This window comes from Pan paniscus, chromosome 11 (assembly GCF_029289425.2).
Source record: "Pan paniscus chromosome 11, NHGRI_mPanPan1-v2.0_pri, whole genome shotgun sequence".
Classification (NCBI taxonomy): Eukaryota; Metazoa; Chordata; class Mammalia; order Primates; family Hominidae; genus Pan; species Pan paniscus.
This window is the reverse complement of record NC_073260.2, coordinates 27,135,090-27,147,497: the sequence shown is the minus strand read 5'-3', so window position 1 is coordinate 27,147,497 and position 12,408 is coordinate 27,135,090. Positions and strand designations below refer to the sequence as shown.

Here is a 12,408-nt window from a genome sequence, read left to right as displayed (position 1 = left end):
ATCATGATTCCCATGTGTTGAGGGGGGGACCTGGTGGGAGATGGATGGATTATGGGGGTGGTTCCCCCCATGCTCTTCTTGTGATAGGAAGCAAGTTCTCACAACATGATGGTTATGTAAGCGATTGGCAGTTCCTCCTTCACACTCACTCTCTCTCGCCTGCTGCCACGTAATAAGACTTTGCCTGCTTCCCCTTCTGCCATGATTGTAAGTTTCCTGAGGCCTCCCCAGCCACATGAACTGTGACACAATTAAACCTCTTTTCTTTATAATTATCCAGGCAGTTCTTTACAGCAGTGTGAGAAAGGACTAATACAATTGGTGACTACTTTATATAAACTTGAAAATAAAGTGTATTATTCTGGTGTTGGGAAAACTGTTCTATACTCTCAATTAGATCAAGCTGGTTAAAAATTTCTATATTAGGGATCTACCAACTTTTTCTTAAAGGGGCACAAAAATATTTCAGACGTTGTGGGTCACAGGATCTCTGTCAGAACTACTCAACTGTGCAGTTACGGCATGAAAGCAGCTATAAACAAATAATATAACTGTGTTCAAATACAATTTTATGTATAGACACAGAAATTTGAATTTCATGAAAGTTTCGTGTGCCATTTAATCTTATCCTTTAGTATTTTTCACCATTTTAAATTTTAAAAACCACTCTTAGCTCATGGGAAATTTGAAAGTGGGCAATGGGATGGATTTGGCCCACAGGTAAGAACTTGCCAACCCCTGTTCTATACCTTTACTGATTTTCTGTCTACTATACCATCAATGACTGACAGCGGAGTGCTATCTCTAAATATACTTGAAGATTTATCTATTTCTGTTTTGTTCTATTAGTTTTCACTTTACGTGTTTTGAAACTAGGTAATTAGATTAAACGGATCTATATTTAGATTATGTCTACTCAATAAATTGACCTCTTTATCATTATGAAATGTCTCTCTTTATCCCTGGTAATATTATTTTGCCCAAAGTCAACTTTTCCTGATATTAGTACAGCTAGCTACTCCAGCATTTTTATGATTAGTGTTTGCATATATTTTCTTTCCCAACCTTTGGCTTTTTACCTGAGATTTCATATTTAAAATGGGTTTCTTATACACATCAAGTAACTCAGTCTTCCTTTTATCTAAACAATCTTTTAATTGAATTTTTTATTGCATTCCCACTTCATATAATTATTAACGTGGTTGGGTTTAAAAGCCCACTATCTTGTCATTTTTTTTCTATTTGTCCCATTTGTTTTTTATTCCTTTTTTCCCTTGTTTCCTGGCTTCCTTTGGATTTTATTTTTTGGTATTCTATTTCATTTACATTATATGCTATCCCTTTTTACTTTTTTTTAAGTGACTCCTGTGGAGTAGACAATATACATCTTTAATTTATCACAGAGTACCTTCAAATAATATTAAAACACCTCAGTACACTGTAAGAACCTTCCAAAGTATACGTCTCTTTCCCTCAAGCTATCCTTTGTGGTACTATTGTATATTTTGTTTTTCTCATATGTCACAACCGCCAAAAATGTATTATCTTACTTTAAGCAGTCAATAATCCTTTAAATTAACAAAAAAAGGAGGGAAAAGTCACATATCCACATATTTATCATGCTGTATAAAACTCAAGTTTCTAACTGGTATCATTTTCCTCATGTTTAAAGTATTTCCTTTACGATTTCATGAAATGGAAGTCTGCTGCTAACAAATGCTCTCAGCTCTTGTGTGCCTGAAAGAAGATTTTAACTTCATTTTTAAATTCCATATAGAATTCCAGTTTGATATTTTTTTTTCCAGCACTCTAATGATGGTTCATTGTCTTCTGGCTTGCACTGTATCAAGTAAGAAATCTCTCTCCTCATTCTAATCTTTGTTCTTTTGAAGGAAAAGTGGTCCCCCCTCGTCCACCTCCACCAACCCCCACCCCTGCCCAGCTCTGGCTACTTTTAAGATTTACTCTGCATTCCTGGTTTTCAGCAATTTAATTATGATAAGCCTGGGTGTGGTTTCTGTTGTGTTTATCCTGCTTAAGTTTCACTGAACTTCTTGATAAGTGGGTTTATGTTTTCCACATATATGGAAGATTTAGGATAATTTCTTGAGATGTATTTCTGCTCCCTGCCCCAACCATTTTTTTCAGCAACTTCAGTTATACATATGTGTGTTTAGACTGCTTGATTTTGTCCAGAAGTTACTAAGGCTCTGTTCACTTCTTTTTCAGTTTTTTTTTTTTTTTTTTTTGAGACAGAGTCTTGCTTTTTTGCCCAGGCTGGAGTGAAGTGGTACGATCTCGGCTCACTGCAACCTCCGCCCCCGGGGGGTTCAAGCAATTCTCCTACCTCAGCCTCCCAAGCAGCTGAGATTACCGGTGCACACCACCACGCCCGGCTAATTTTTGTATTTTTAGTAGAGAAGGGGTTTCACCATGTTGGTCAGGCTGGTCTCAAACTCCTGACCTCAGGTGATCCACCCACCTCGGCCTCCCAAAGTGCTAGGATTACAGGGGTGAGCCACCACGCCCAGCCTTCAGTTTTTTCTGTGTGCTTCAGTTTCTTTTGCTATCTTCAAATTCACTGATATTTTCTTTTGTAGAATACAATGTGCTATGAATGCCATCATGTATTTTTTTCAGGTGTCTTATTTTTAATCTCTGTAAGTTCTATTTGATTTTTTCTCCTTCCTATGCTCATATTTTCCTTTAAATACTTGAACATACTTTTAGTAACTGTTTCAAAGTGCACAGCTGATAATTCCATCATCTCTGTAATTTTCTAGGTTTGTTTCTGTTGATTAATTTTTCACTTGTTTATGGGTCACATTTTTTTGGTTCTTAACATGTCTGGCAATTGGATGCTCCACATTAGGAGCACCAGAATTTGTTATTCTGTTGTTTTGTTATATTTGTTATTTTTCTTTTAAAGTGTTAGACTTCATTTTTAGAAAAACATAAGTTACTTTCAGATTAGCTACACTGTTTTGGAGTTTCTTTTTAAGTTTCATTAGGGTAGATTTGGATTTGCCTTCATGCTGGAGCTAGTTCAGTCCATGTCTCCTCTGGTGTCAGGTGCCCTTGAGTGTGCTTCAAGTATTCAACAAGGACTCTCTGTTGTAGTTGGCTATCACTCAGATATCTCTCCCAGGCCTGTGTGAGTCCTGGAAAGTTAAGCTTATAGCTCTCTGGTTGTTCTTTGCCTGACCTCACAGGCATATGTACTGTGCATACGTGGCTTAATAATATTCAAACAACAGATTCAAAGGTATTATTTCTGAAGCACTTTTTCTACACAGGCTCTTCTCTTTCATACTCTGCTCCCATACCTCCCAGGTAACTCAACCTTCCCAAACTTCAATCTGTTTCTTCAACTCAGCAATTGTGCCATGTCTGCTTGGTTCCCCCAACCCCCACAGTCTAGAAAGAAAACTAGGGTGACAATAGCATTACCTCAATTGTTTCCCTTCTGAGAGCACAATCCTGTTGTACTTGTTGTCCACTGTCTAAAAACAACTGACAGTAAGTCCAGTCCCAGTTACTCTATCATGGTTGAAAGCAGAAATCTACAGATCTTTCACAAATTAGAAAAATTAAATCACAAAATTTATATGGATTAGCATTAAGACTGCAGGTGAGTTTTCTTTAAACTTACTAATTCTTAGAGCAGCTTTAAGCTATTGCTTAATACTTTGATGGATTTAAGAATTATTTATCAAGTATGGAGATTAGTGTTTACAATTCTTCATATGGTTTTATTTAAAGCAATCTGCATTTCTTGCTATGAAAAGCCAAGTACGCAAATTAACTGATCAGAGAAACTAGTGTTTATTATTAAATCATAGCCTTCAATACCAGTGGCAGAGAATGCAAATTTGTTTTCCAACGTTTGTTTTCTACGTAAACCCACCTATTTTTAGCTAAGCACATGCCTATCAGAAAAAAGGACTACATTCTTAGCTTCCTAAGTAGCTAGGTGTGGCTGTGAGGCTAAGTAAACAGCATGTAAACAAAAATGATACGTGCTGCTTTTCCCTTAAGTGTCTTTATAAGGAGGGGGTATGTTCTTTTCTTTTCCCTTTTTCTCTTCTTTTTGTACAAGCTCCAATAACCTCCAGGATCATTTGCTAAATCTGAAAATAGACACCATATACCTTGGAGCACTGACTACTTCAGAATTTGTTGAACGTGATGAAAATAAATTTCTGTCTTCTACATTGCTTATATCATCTTTGCAGCCAAATTTAATACTGAGTTCTTTAAAAAGAGGCCATTTAAGTTTTATTTGATAAAAGGAATTTCAAGAAGACAAAAAAAAAAACCTAGCTATTTGCAAACCAAACAAGCACATTAACAGTTTATAAGTATTTTGGTCAACAAAAGTACCAGGGGGCCAGGCGCCGTGGCTCACACCTATAATCCCAACACTTTGGGAGGCCAAGGCAGGAGAATTGCTTGAGCCCAGAAGTTTGAGGCCATCCTGGGGAACACAGGGAGACCCAGACTCTACAAAAAAATTTAAAAATTAGCTGGATGTGGTGGCATGTGCCCATGGTCCCAGCTACTTGAGAGGCTGGGGTGGGAGGATCTCTTGAGCCTGGGAGGTCGAGGCTGTAGTGAGCTGTGATTACGTGATTATGTGATTACATCTACACACATATAATACTTATTGTGTGTGTGTGTGTATATATATATATATATATATATATAAATACAAATTATTCAGTTTGTTAGCAGTGGCATCCTGCTTAGGAATATTATTAACCCATATCATTTTTATTTGTAAATCAATTAGATTTCTTTAACATTCAGCTTCATAAGACTTCAATAATTATACATACAATGGCTTCAAAAGAAAAGACTTCTTAAGCTGAGAAAGAAATGTTAACATTAATCAATTTGCAGACAATTGAAGAACATTTCTAATAAGATGCAAAAAATGGTAGCCATTAAGGGAAAAACATGAAGTATTCTACATGAAAAAGAACAATTTCTGTTTAACAAAAGCCATCAAGTATAAATTTGTAAATTATAGTGTCAGAGGGTATCTGCATACATGTATAACAAAGTATTCATATTCAGAATATATAAAAAACAAGTTAAAGAGAAAAAGCAAACAACCCAATAGAAGAATAGGCAAAAGATCTCAGTAGCCACTTCATTAAAAATATCCAAATGATCAGTAAGCATATGAAAATATAATCGATTTCATTAATATTTATGCAAACAAAAGTCACAATAAGCTATCAATATATGCTTACCAGAACAACTAAAATTAAAAATACACAATATCGGCCAGGCATGGTGGCTCACACCTGTATTACCAGCACTTTGGGAAGCTAAGGTGGGATCACTTGAGGTCAAGAGTTCGAGACCAGCCTGGCCAACATGGTAAAACCCTGTCTCTACTAAAAATATAAAAATTAGCCATGTGTAGTGGCACGTGCCTGTAATCCCAGCTACTCAGGAGCCTGAGGCACATGAATCGCTTGAACCCAGGAGGCGGAGGTTGCAGTGAGCCGAGACCACGCCACTGCATTCCAGCCTGGGTGACAAAGTCAGACTCTGTCTTTAAAAAAAAAAAAAAAAAAATATATATATATATATATATACACACACACACACACACACACACACTCAAGTGTTGGCAAAGTTCTGGAATAACTAAACTGACATATTTCTGGTAAGAGTATAAAATCACTTTTGAAAATTAGTAGACTCTACTAAAGATAAGCACCTGCATATCCTAGGACCCAATAATTCCACTTCTAGACACATACCAAGTAAAATGCACACGTGTCCACAAAAAGATTTGTCAAGAATATCCATAAATGTGGCCGGGCACAGTGGCTCACACCTATAATCCCAGCACTTTGGGAGGCCAAGGTGAGCGGATCACCTGAGGTCAGGAGTTTGAGACCAGCCTGGCCAACAAGGTGAAACCCCATTTCTACTAAAAATACAAAAATTAGCTGGGCATGGTGGCGGGCGCCTGTAGTCCCAGCTACTTGGGAGGCTGAGGCAGGATAATCACTTCAACCTGGGAGGTGGAGGTTGCAGTGAGCCAAGATTGTGCCATTGCACTCCAGACTGGGCAACAAGAGCACAACTCTGTCTCTGTCTCCAAAAAAAAAGAAAAGACATCCATGTTCATGGATTGGAAGACTTGAAATTGTTTAAATGTCCATAATATTCAAAGTGATCTACAGGATCAATGCAATCCTTATCAAAATCCCAATGGCATTTTTGCAGGAAAAAAAAAAAAATCCTGACATTCATATAGAACACAAAGGATCCCAAATCGCCAAAGCAATCTTGAGAAAAACAAAGCTGAAGGCCTCACATTTCCTAACTTCTACACATTACAAAGCTATAGTAATTCAAACAGTATGTTACTGACATAAAGACAAACATATAGACCAATGGAACAGATTAGAGAACCCAGAAATAAACTCTCACTTACACGTTCAAATGATCTTCAACAAAGATGCCAAGGCTACACGATAGGAAAAGAACAGTTTCTTCAACATATGGTGCTGGTAAAATGTATATCCACATTTATAAAGAATTAAATTGGACTCTTACTTTACACCACATGAGAAAAAATTAACTCAAAATGAATTAAAGGCCTAGACATAAGACCTGAAACTATAAAAGACCTATAAGAGACAAAGGGGGAAAGCTTCATGACAGTGGATTTGGCAGATTTCTTGGATATAACACCAAATGCACAAGCAACAAAAGAAAATATGAACAAATGGGGCTAATATCAAACTCAAAACCCTCTGCACAGCAACGGAAATAATAGAGTAAAAAGACAATGAAAGAAATGGGAGAAAGAAATCATAAACTACATACGTGATAGGGGGTTAATAATCAGAATACATAAAGAGCTACTACAACTCAACAACAAAAACAATCCAATCAAAAAATGGGCAAATTGAAGTCTGGGGACAGTGCTTATTAGAGAGAAAATTTTAAAATTAGTAAAACAAAACAAAAAATAGGTAAAGGACTTGAATGGACATTTCTCTGAAGAAGATATACGAATAGCCAACAAGCACAAGAAAAGATATTCAGCATTACTAATCATCAGGGAAATACAAATCAAAACCACATATCACCTCACATCTGTTAGGATGGCCATTATTTGAAAAAATTTAAAACCCAAAAAATAAGTATTCACAAGAATGTGGAAAAACTGAAACCCCTGTGTACCACTGGTGGGAATAATGGTGCAGCCACTATGAAACACAGTATGATGGTTCCTCAAAATAATAAAAAACAGAATTACCATATGATCCAGCAATCTCACTTCTGGTATATACAAAAGAATTAAAAACAGGATCTCAAAGAGATATCTGCACACCATGTTCACTGCAGCGTTACTCACAATAGCACAATAGCTAAGAGGTGGAAGCAACCTAAATGCCCATGGACAGATGAATGGATAAATAAAATGTGGTATATACCTACAATTATTCACCCTACAAAAAAGGGAAACCCTTCCATTTGCTGCAACATAAATGAACCTTGAGGACACCATGCTAAGTGAAATAAGCCAGTCACAAAAAGAAAAATGTTGCATGATTCCACTTATATGAGGTATCTAAAATAGCCAAACTCTTGCAAACAGAAAGCAGAATGGGCTAGAAGAGAAAAGGAAGAGTTGTTGCTAAATGGACAGAGTTTCAGTTTTGTTAAGATGAAAAACTTCTAGCGACCTGTTGTACAACAATGTTCCTATAGTTAACATTACTACACTGTATACTCAAAAATGTACAAGATGGTAAATTTTGTATTTTTGACCAAAATGAGAGATAGAGGGCACACAAGCAAACACAGTGAAACACACAAAAAGGGAATATTCATAGCAACACTACATATAAAATGGAAATAACTCAAATATCCACTGATACAATAAAATACTATATAGAAATGAGAAGAACGAAAGGGATTGGGGCAATACACAACACAAGTTACTCTCACAAACATAATGTTGAATGAAAGAACCCAGACAGGAAGGACGATATACTATATTTATTGGCTTATTCATATAAAGTTTAAAAACACAAAAAACTAACTTACGATGTTAGAAGTCAAGCTAATGAATACACTTGGAAGGAGGAAATGAATGAAAAAGGAAAGAAGGATTCCTGTGAGTATTAGCAATGGCCTGTTTCTTGCTCTGGATGCTGATTATATGGTATATATATGTCATAATGTTATGTTAACAGTAATACTAACCAATTAGAGTACAAAAAGAAAGCAATGAAGAAATATTTTATTAATATAGCTGTGAAAATTATAAACATACACAAAATACAGTACATATGTGGTTGAATGCATATGTGATTGAGTGTCCCCTTCAATATCTCTATTCTCCTTCCCTTGTAAAGTAGTAGAACTCCCTCAATTATGATTAGACAGGACACACCAGAATAAAGACCAATTTCCTAGACCCTTCACCCTCGCCCCCTTGAAGCTGGTGTGTCAATGTGACGAAGTTCTAGCTAACAGAATAAGAAAAAAGTGCAACTTCTCAGTCTTGTCCCTACAATGGACTCAGCCTCCACTTCTCAACTCTCACCCTTAGTGTGTAAGTCTCATCATTATGGCCCAAGATGGAGGAAAAAGTTCAGCTTCAACTGTCCTTGTTACCCTTCCTGTGGGTACGATGGAAAGAGAGTACTATTTTCTATCTTGAGAAGGTAGTGGTGTTGAGGATAAAAGAACAACAAAAGAGAAAAAGTCTGATCCCCAACACAATTCAAAAAACTAAGTAAGCCCCTGACTACTTACCCAGACTTCAGAAGAACTTAGAAATAAACTTAAATCTGTATTTTTAGGTCTGTATTACGGTTCTATTAGCCATCTAACCTATAACTGAATATAGCATATCAAAATACCCCATGACCAAGTTGGTTTATTCCAGGCATGCAAGAATGGGTCAACATCAGGAAATTGTATTTCACTACATCAAAAAATTAATGGAGACCAAATCTCACAATTAACAGAAGCACAAAAGATGATGGTAACATTTATAGCCATTGATAATAAAAACTAAGTAAAATAGAAAAGGAAGGAACCGATTAAAGTATGATGAAGGATTATTGTCAAAACCTGGCAAGGTACAGTGGCTCAGGCCTGTAATCCCAGCACTTTAGGAGGCCAAGGAAGGAGGATTGATTGATTGAGCCCAGGAGTTTGAGACCAGCCTATGGACAACATAGTAAGGCCCCATCTCTACAGAAAATAAAAAATTAGCTGGGTGTGGTGGCACATGCCTGTAGTCCCAGCTACTTGAGAGGCTGAGGTGAGAGGACTGCCTGAACCCAGGAGGTTGAGGCTGCAGTGAGCCGTGTTTGTGCCACTGGACTCCAGGCTAGACAACAGACCAAGACCCTGTTTCAAAAACAAAACAGAACAAAAAATCCCAACAGCAAACATTATATTAAAAGATTAAATAATAAAGCCACCTCCATTGCAATTAAGAACAAGACAAAGATAATCACAAATTACCACTGTTATTCAACTCATTTATGGAGGTTCCAGTGAATACATAACAAGTTAACACAACAATCCATATATTTATATACTCGAAATTATCTTTATTTGAAGACACATCATTGAATAATTCCAAAATTCAAAAGACTAATAAAAAATTACTAAGACATTTTAGTTAAAAGTAAGTATACATAAAATAAATATTCAAAAACCAATAGGTCTTCTCTGTACCAGCAGTATCCAGCTAAAAATGAAAACAGGAAAAAAAAATTCCCATTCAATAATAGCAAAAATACTAAATTAAGTTTAGCTGTATATAACAACATTTGAAGTAACAGTTACTTAAGAAGTTAATCTCAGGCTCATGCCTGTAATCCCAGCACTCTGGGAGGCCAAGGCAGGTGGATCACTCGAGGTCAGGAGTTCGAGACCAACCTGGCCAACATGGTGAAACCCTGTCTCTACTAAAAATACAAAAATTAGCCCGGCATGGTGGCAGGCGCCTATAATCCCAGGTACTCAGAGGCCGAGGCAGGAGAATCTCTTGAACCCAGGAGGCGGTGGTTACAGTAAGCAGAGACTGCGCCACTGCACTCCAGCCTGGGCGAGACAGAGCAATACTCAGTCTCAAAAGAAAAAAAAAAAAAAGAAGTTAATCTCTTGCTCACATGAAAAGTCTAAATTTAGGAATTCCAGATCTGGAATGGTGACAATGTTATCAGGCTCTAGCTGTCTCTGTTACAGATGCCTGTCATTCCCATCATTATCTAAGAAGCTGGAACACCCACAGGCAATAAGATTGGAGGAAAAAAAAAAAAAGGAAAAACAGTGTACCCATGTAGAGATGCCCTAAAAGTTTCATATTACACTTCCACTTATACCTTGTCAAGACTTAATTACATGACCACATCTAGCTATAAGGAAGAACAGAAGAGTAGTAGTTTCATCTGGGTAGCAATGTGTCAGATAAAAATTGAGGTACTGTTGGTTAAAAAAAAAAAAAAAAAAAAGAATAGCATTGGGGTACACAATAAACAATCTCTGCCATTAATTCCTAAGATACATTTTAAAAGAAAACTATGTGATTTATATGGAAAAGTGTGGAACCTTTTCAAAATTGTCAAAGGACATAAAATAGAACCTAAAAACATGGAATCATAGGTCATAATCCCAAATGGAAAGATAATACCAAAAAATGATCAACATTTCACATTAACATATAACTCTAACATAATTCTTATCAGAATCCCTAAGATATTGTAGGTAAAGGTTCGGGGAAGAAGGATTCTTTGTTTTAGAACTAGATCAAGCTTGTCCAACATGCAGCCTGTGCACAGCATACAGCCCAGGACAGCTTTGAATGCGGCCCAAAACAAATTCGTAAACTTTCTTAAAACGTTGTGAGACTGTTTTGCAATGGTTTTTCAGCTCATCAGCTATCATTAATGTTAGCGTATTTTATGTGTGGCCCAAGAGAATTCTTCCAATGTGGGTCAGGGAAGCTAAAAGATTGGATGCCCCTGAATTCGATGAAATAATTTAAAGCTGACATGGAAAAAGACATGCCCACATTAAGCTAAGAGAATTTTTTAAAACAACACCTAAACAGAATTTTAGTGTTAGGTGACAGAATCAGATGTTAACTTTTTAATAACAACACCTAAATAGAATGACTGTTAAGTCCTAGTTTGCCTGAGGCTGTCACAATTTCATACCATTGTTCTAGTATCCTGTATGCTTTAACGCTTTCATTTTTAAAAAGAATTATTATTAATAGTTACATTAAAATAAGCTAGAATGAGCTTGGTAGATCCAGTTCTTTTCATTCTGTCTCTATACTTGTTCACTTTCCCGAACATCTATGTTCCCATGGTCCCAAACACCATATAAGCTCCTGGTCTGGAAAAGGAGATCCATTCATCCCCACCTCCCTACAACTCCAAAAACATCTGGATAAAGAAACCCTCCCTTCTCTGAAACTCTCCATGTCCATGGCTTCAGTTGTCAACTGTGTATGATACTATCAAATTTCTTTCATGATGTTGAGACCAGGGACCCACTGCCTATCTGTCATTTCCATTTGGATGTTCCAAAGGAACCTCAAACTCAATATATACAAATCTGAACCTGCTGTGTTGTCCAACTCTGTTCTTCCTACATTCGAATAGAAATGAATGGCACAACCATTCATTACCATTCATCTACCCAATTATCTAAGTCCAAGTTCAAAACCTGGAAATCAATGGTGATATCCCTTATTCAAACATTCAATTAATCATCAATTACTATCAATTTTATCTTCTGTAAGTTATTCAATTTTCTTCATCACACTACCACTGCCACAGTGCCAGTTACCATCCTTTATTAGGATTACAGCAATAATCCAAATAAAGGATAATAATAATAATAATAAATCCTCTTCACTGCTCACTCTCTTTCCAGTACTGCACTCCTTCAATTCACTTTACAGCCACTAAATTTCAAGAACATTTATTTTAAAATCATGTGGTACCTTATGGTACGTAAATTACTTCAATTTTTAAAACGTATCGTCTTATACTTTAATACTTCTATTCCAAGTCCATCATCACTCAAGTTTTGTTTTTTGTTTTTGAGATGGAGTCTCGCTCTGTCCCCCAGGCTGAAGTGCAATGGCACGTTTTGGCTCCCTGCCACCTCCGCTTCCCAGGTTCAAGCAATTCTCCCTGCCTCAGCCTCCCAAGTAGCTGGGATTACAGGTTCCCGCCATCACACCCAGCTAATTTTTGTATTTTTAGTAGAGGCGGGGTTTCGCCATGTTGGCCAGGCTGGTCTTGAACTCCTGACCTCAGGTGATCAGCCAGCCTCGGCCTCCCAAAGTGCTGGGGATTACAGGCATGAGCCACCACACCTGACTTCAACCCA

General features: G+C 36.9%; 1 protein-coding gene across 17 annotated transcripts in view; it reads right to left on the bottom strand.

Moving 5' to 3' along the window:
- PTBP3 (polypyrimidine tract binding protein 3) overlaps positions 1 to 12,408 on the bottom strand; it is a 159,722-nt gene that overhangs the window by 66,184 nt on the left and 81,130 nt on the right. The gene's annotated exons all lie outside the window — the stretch shown is intronic.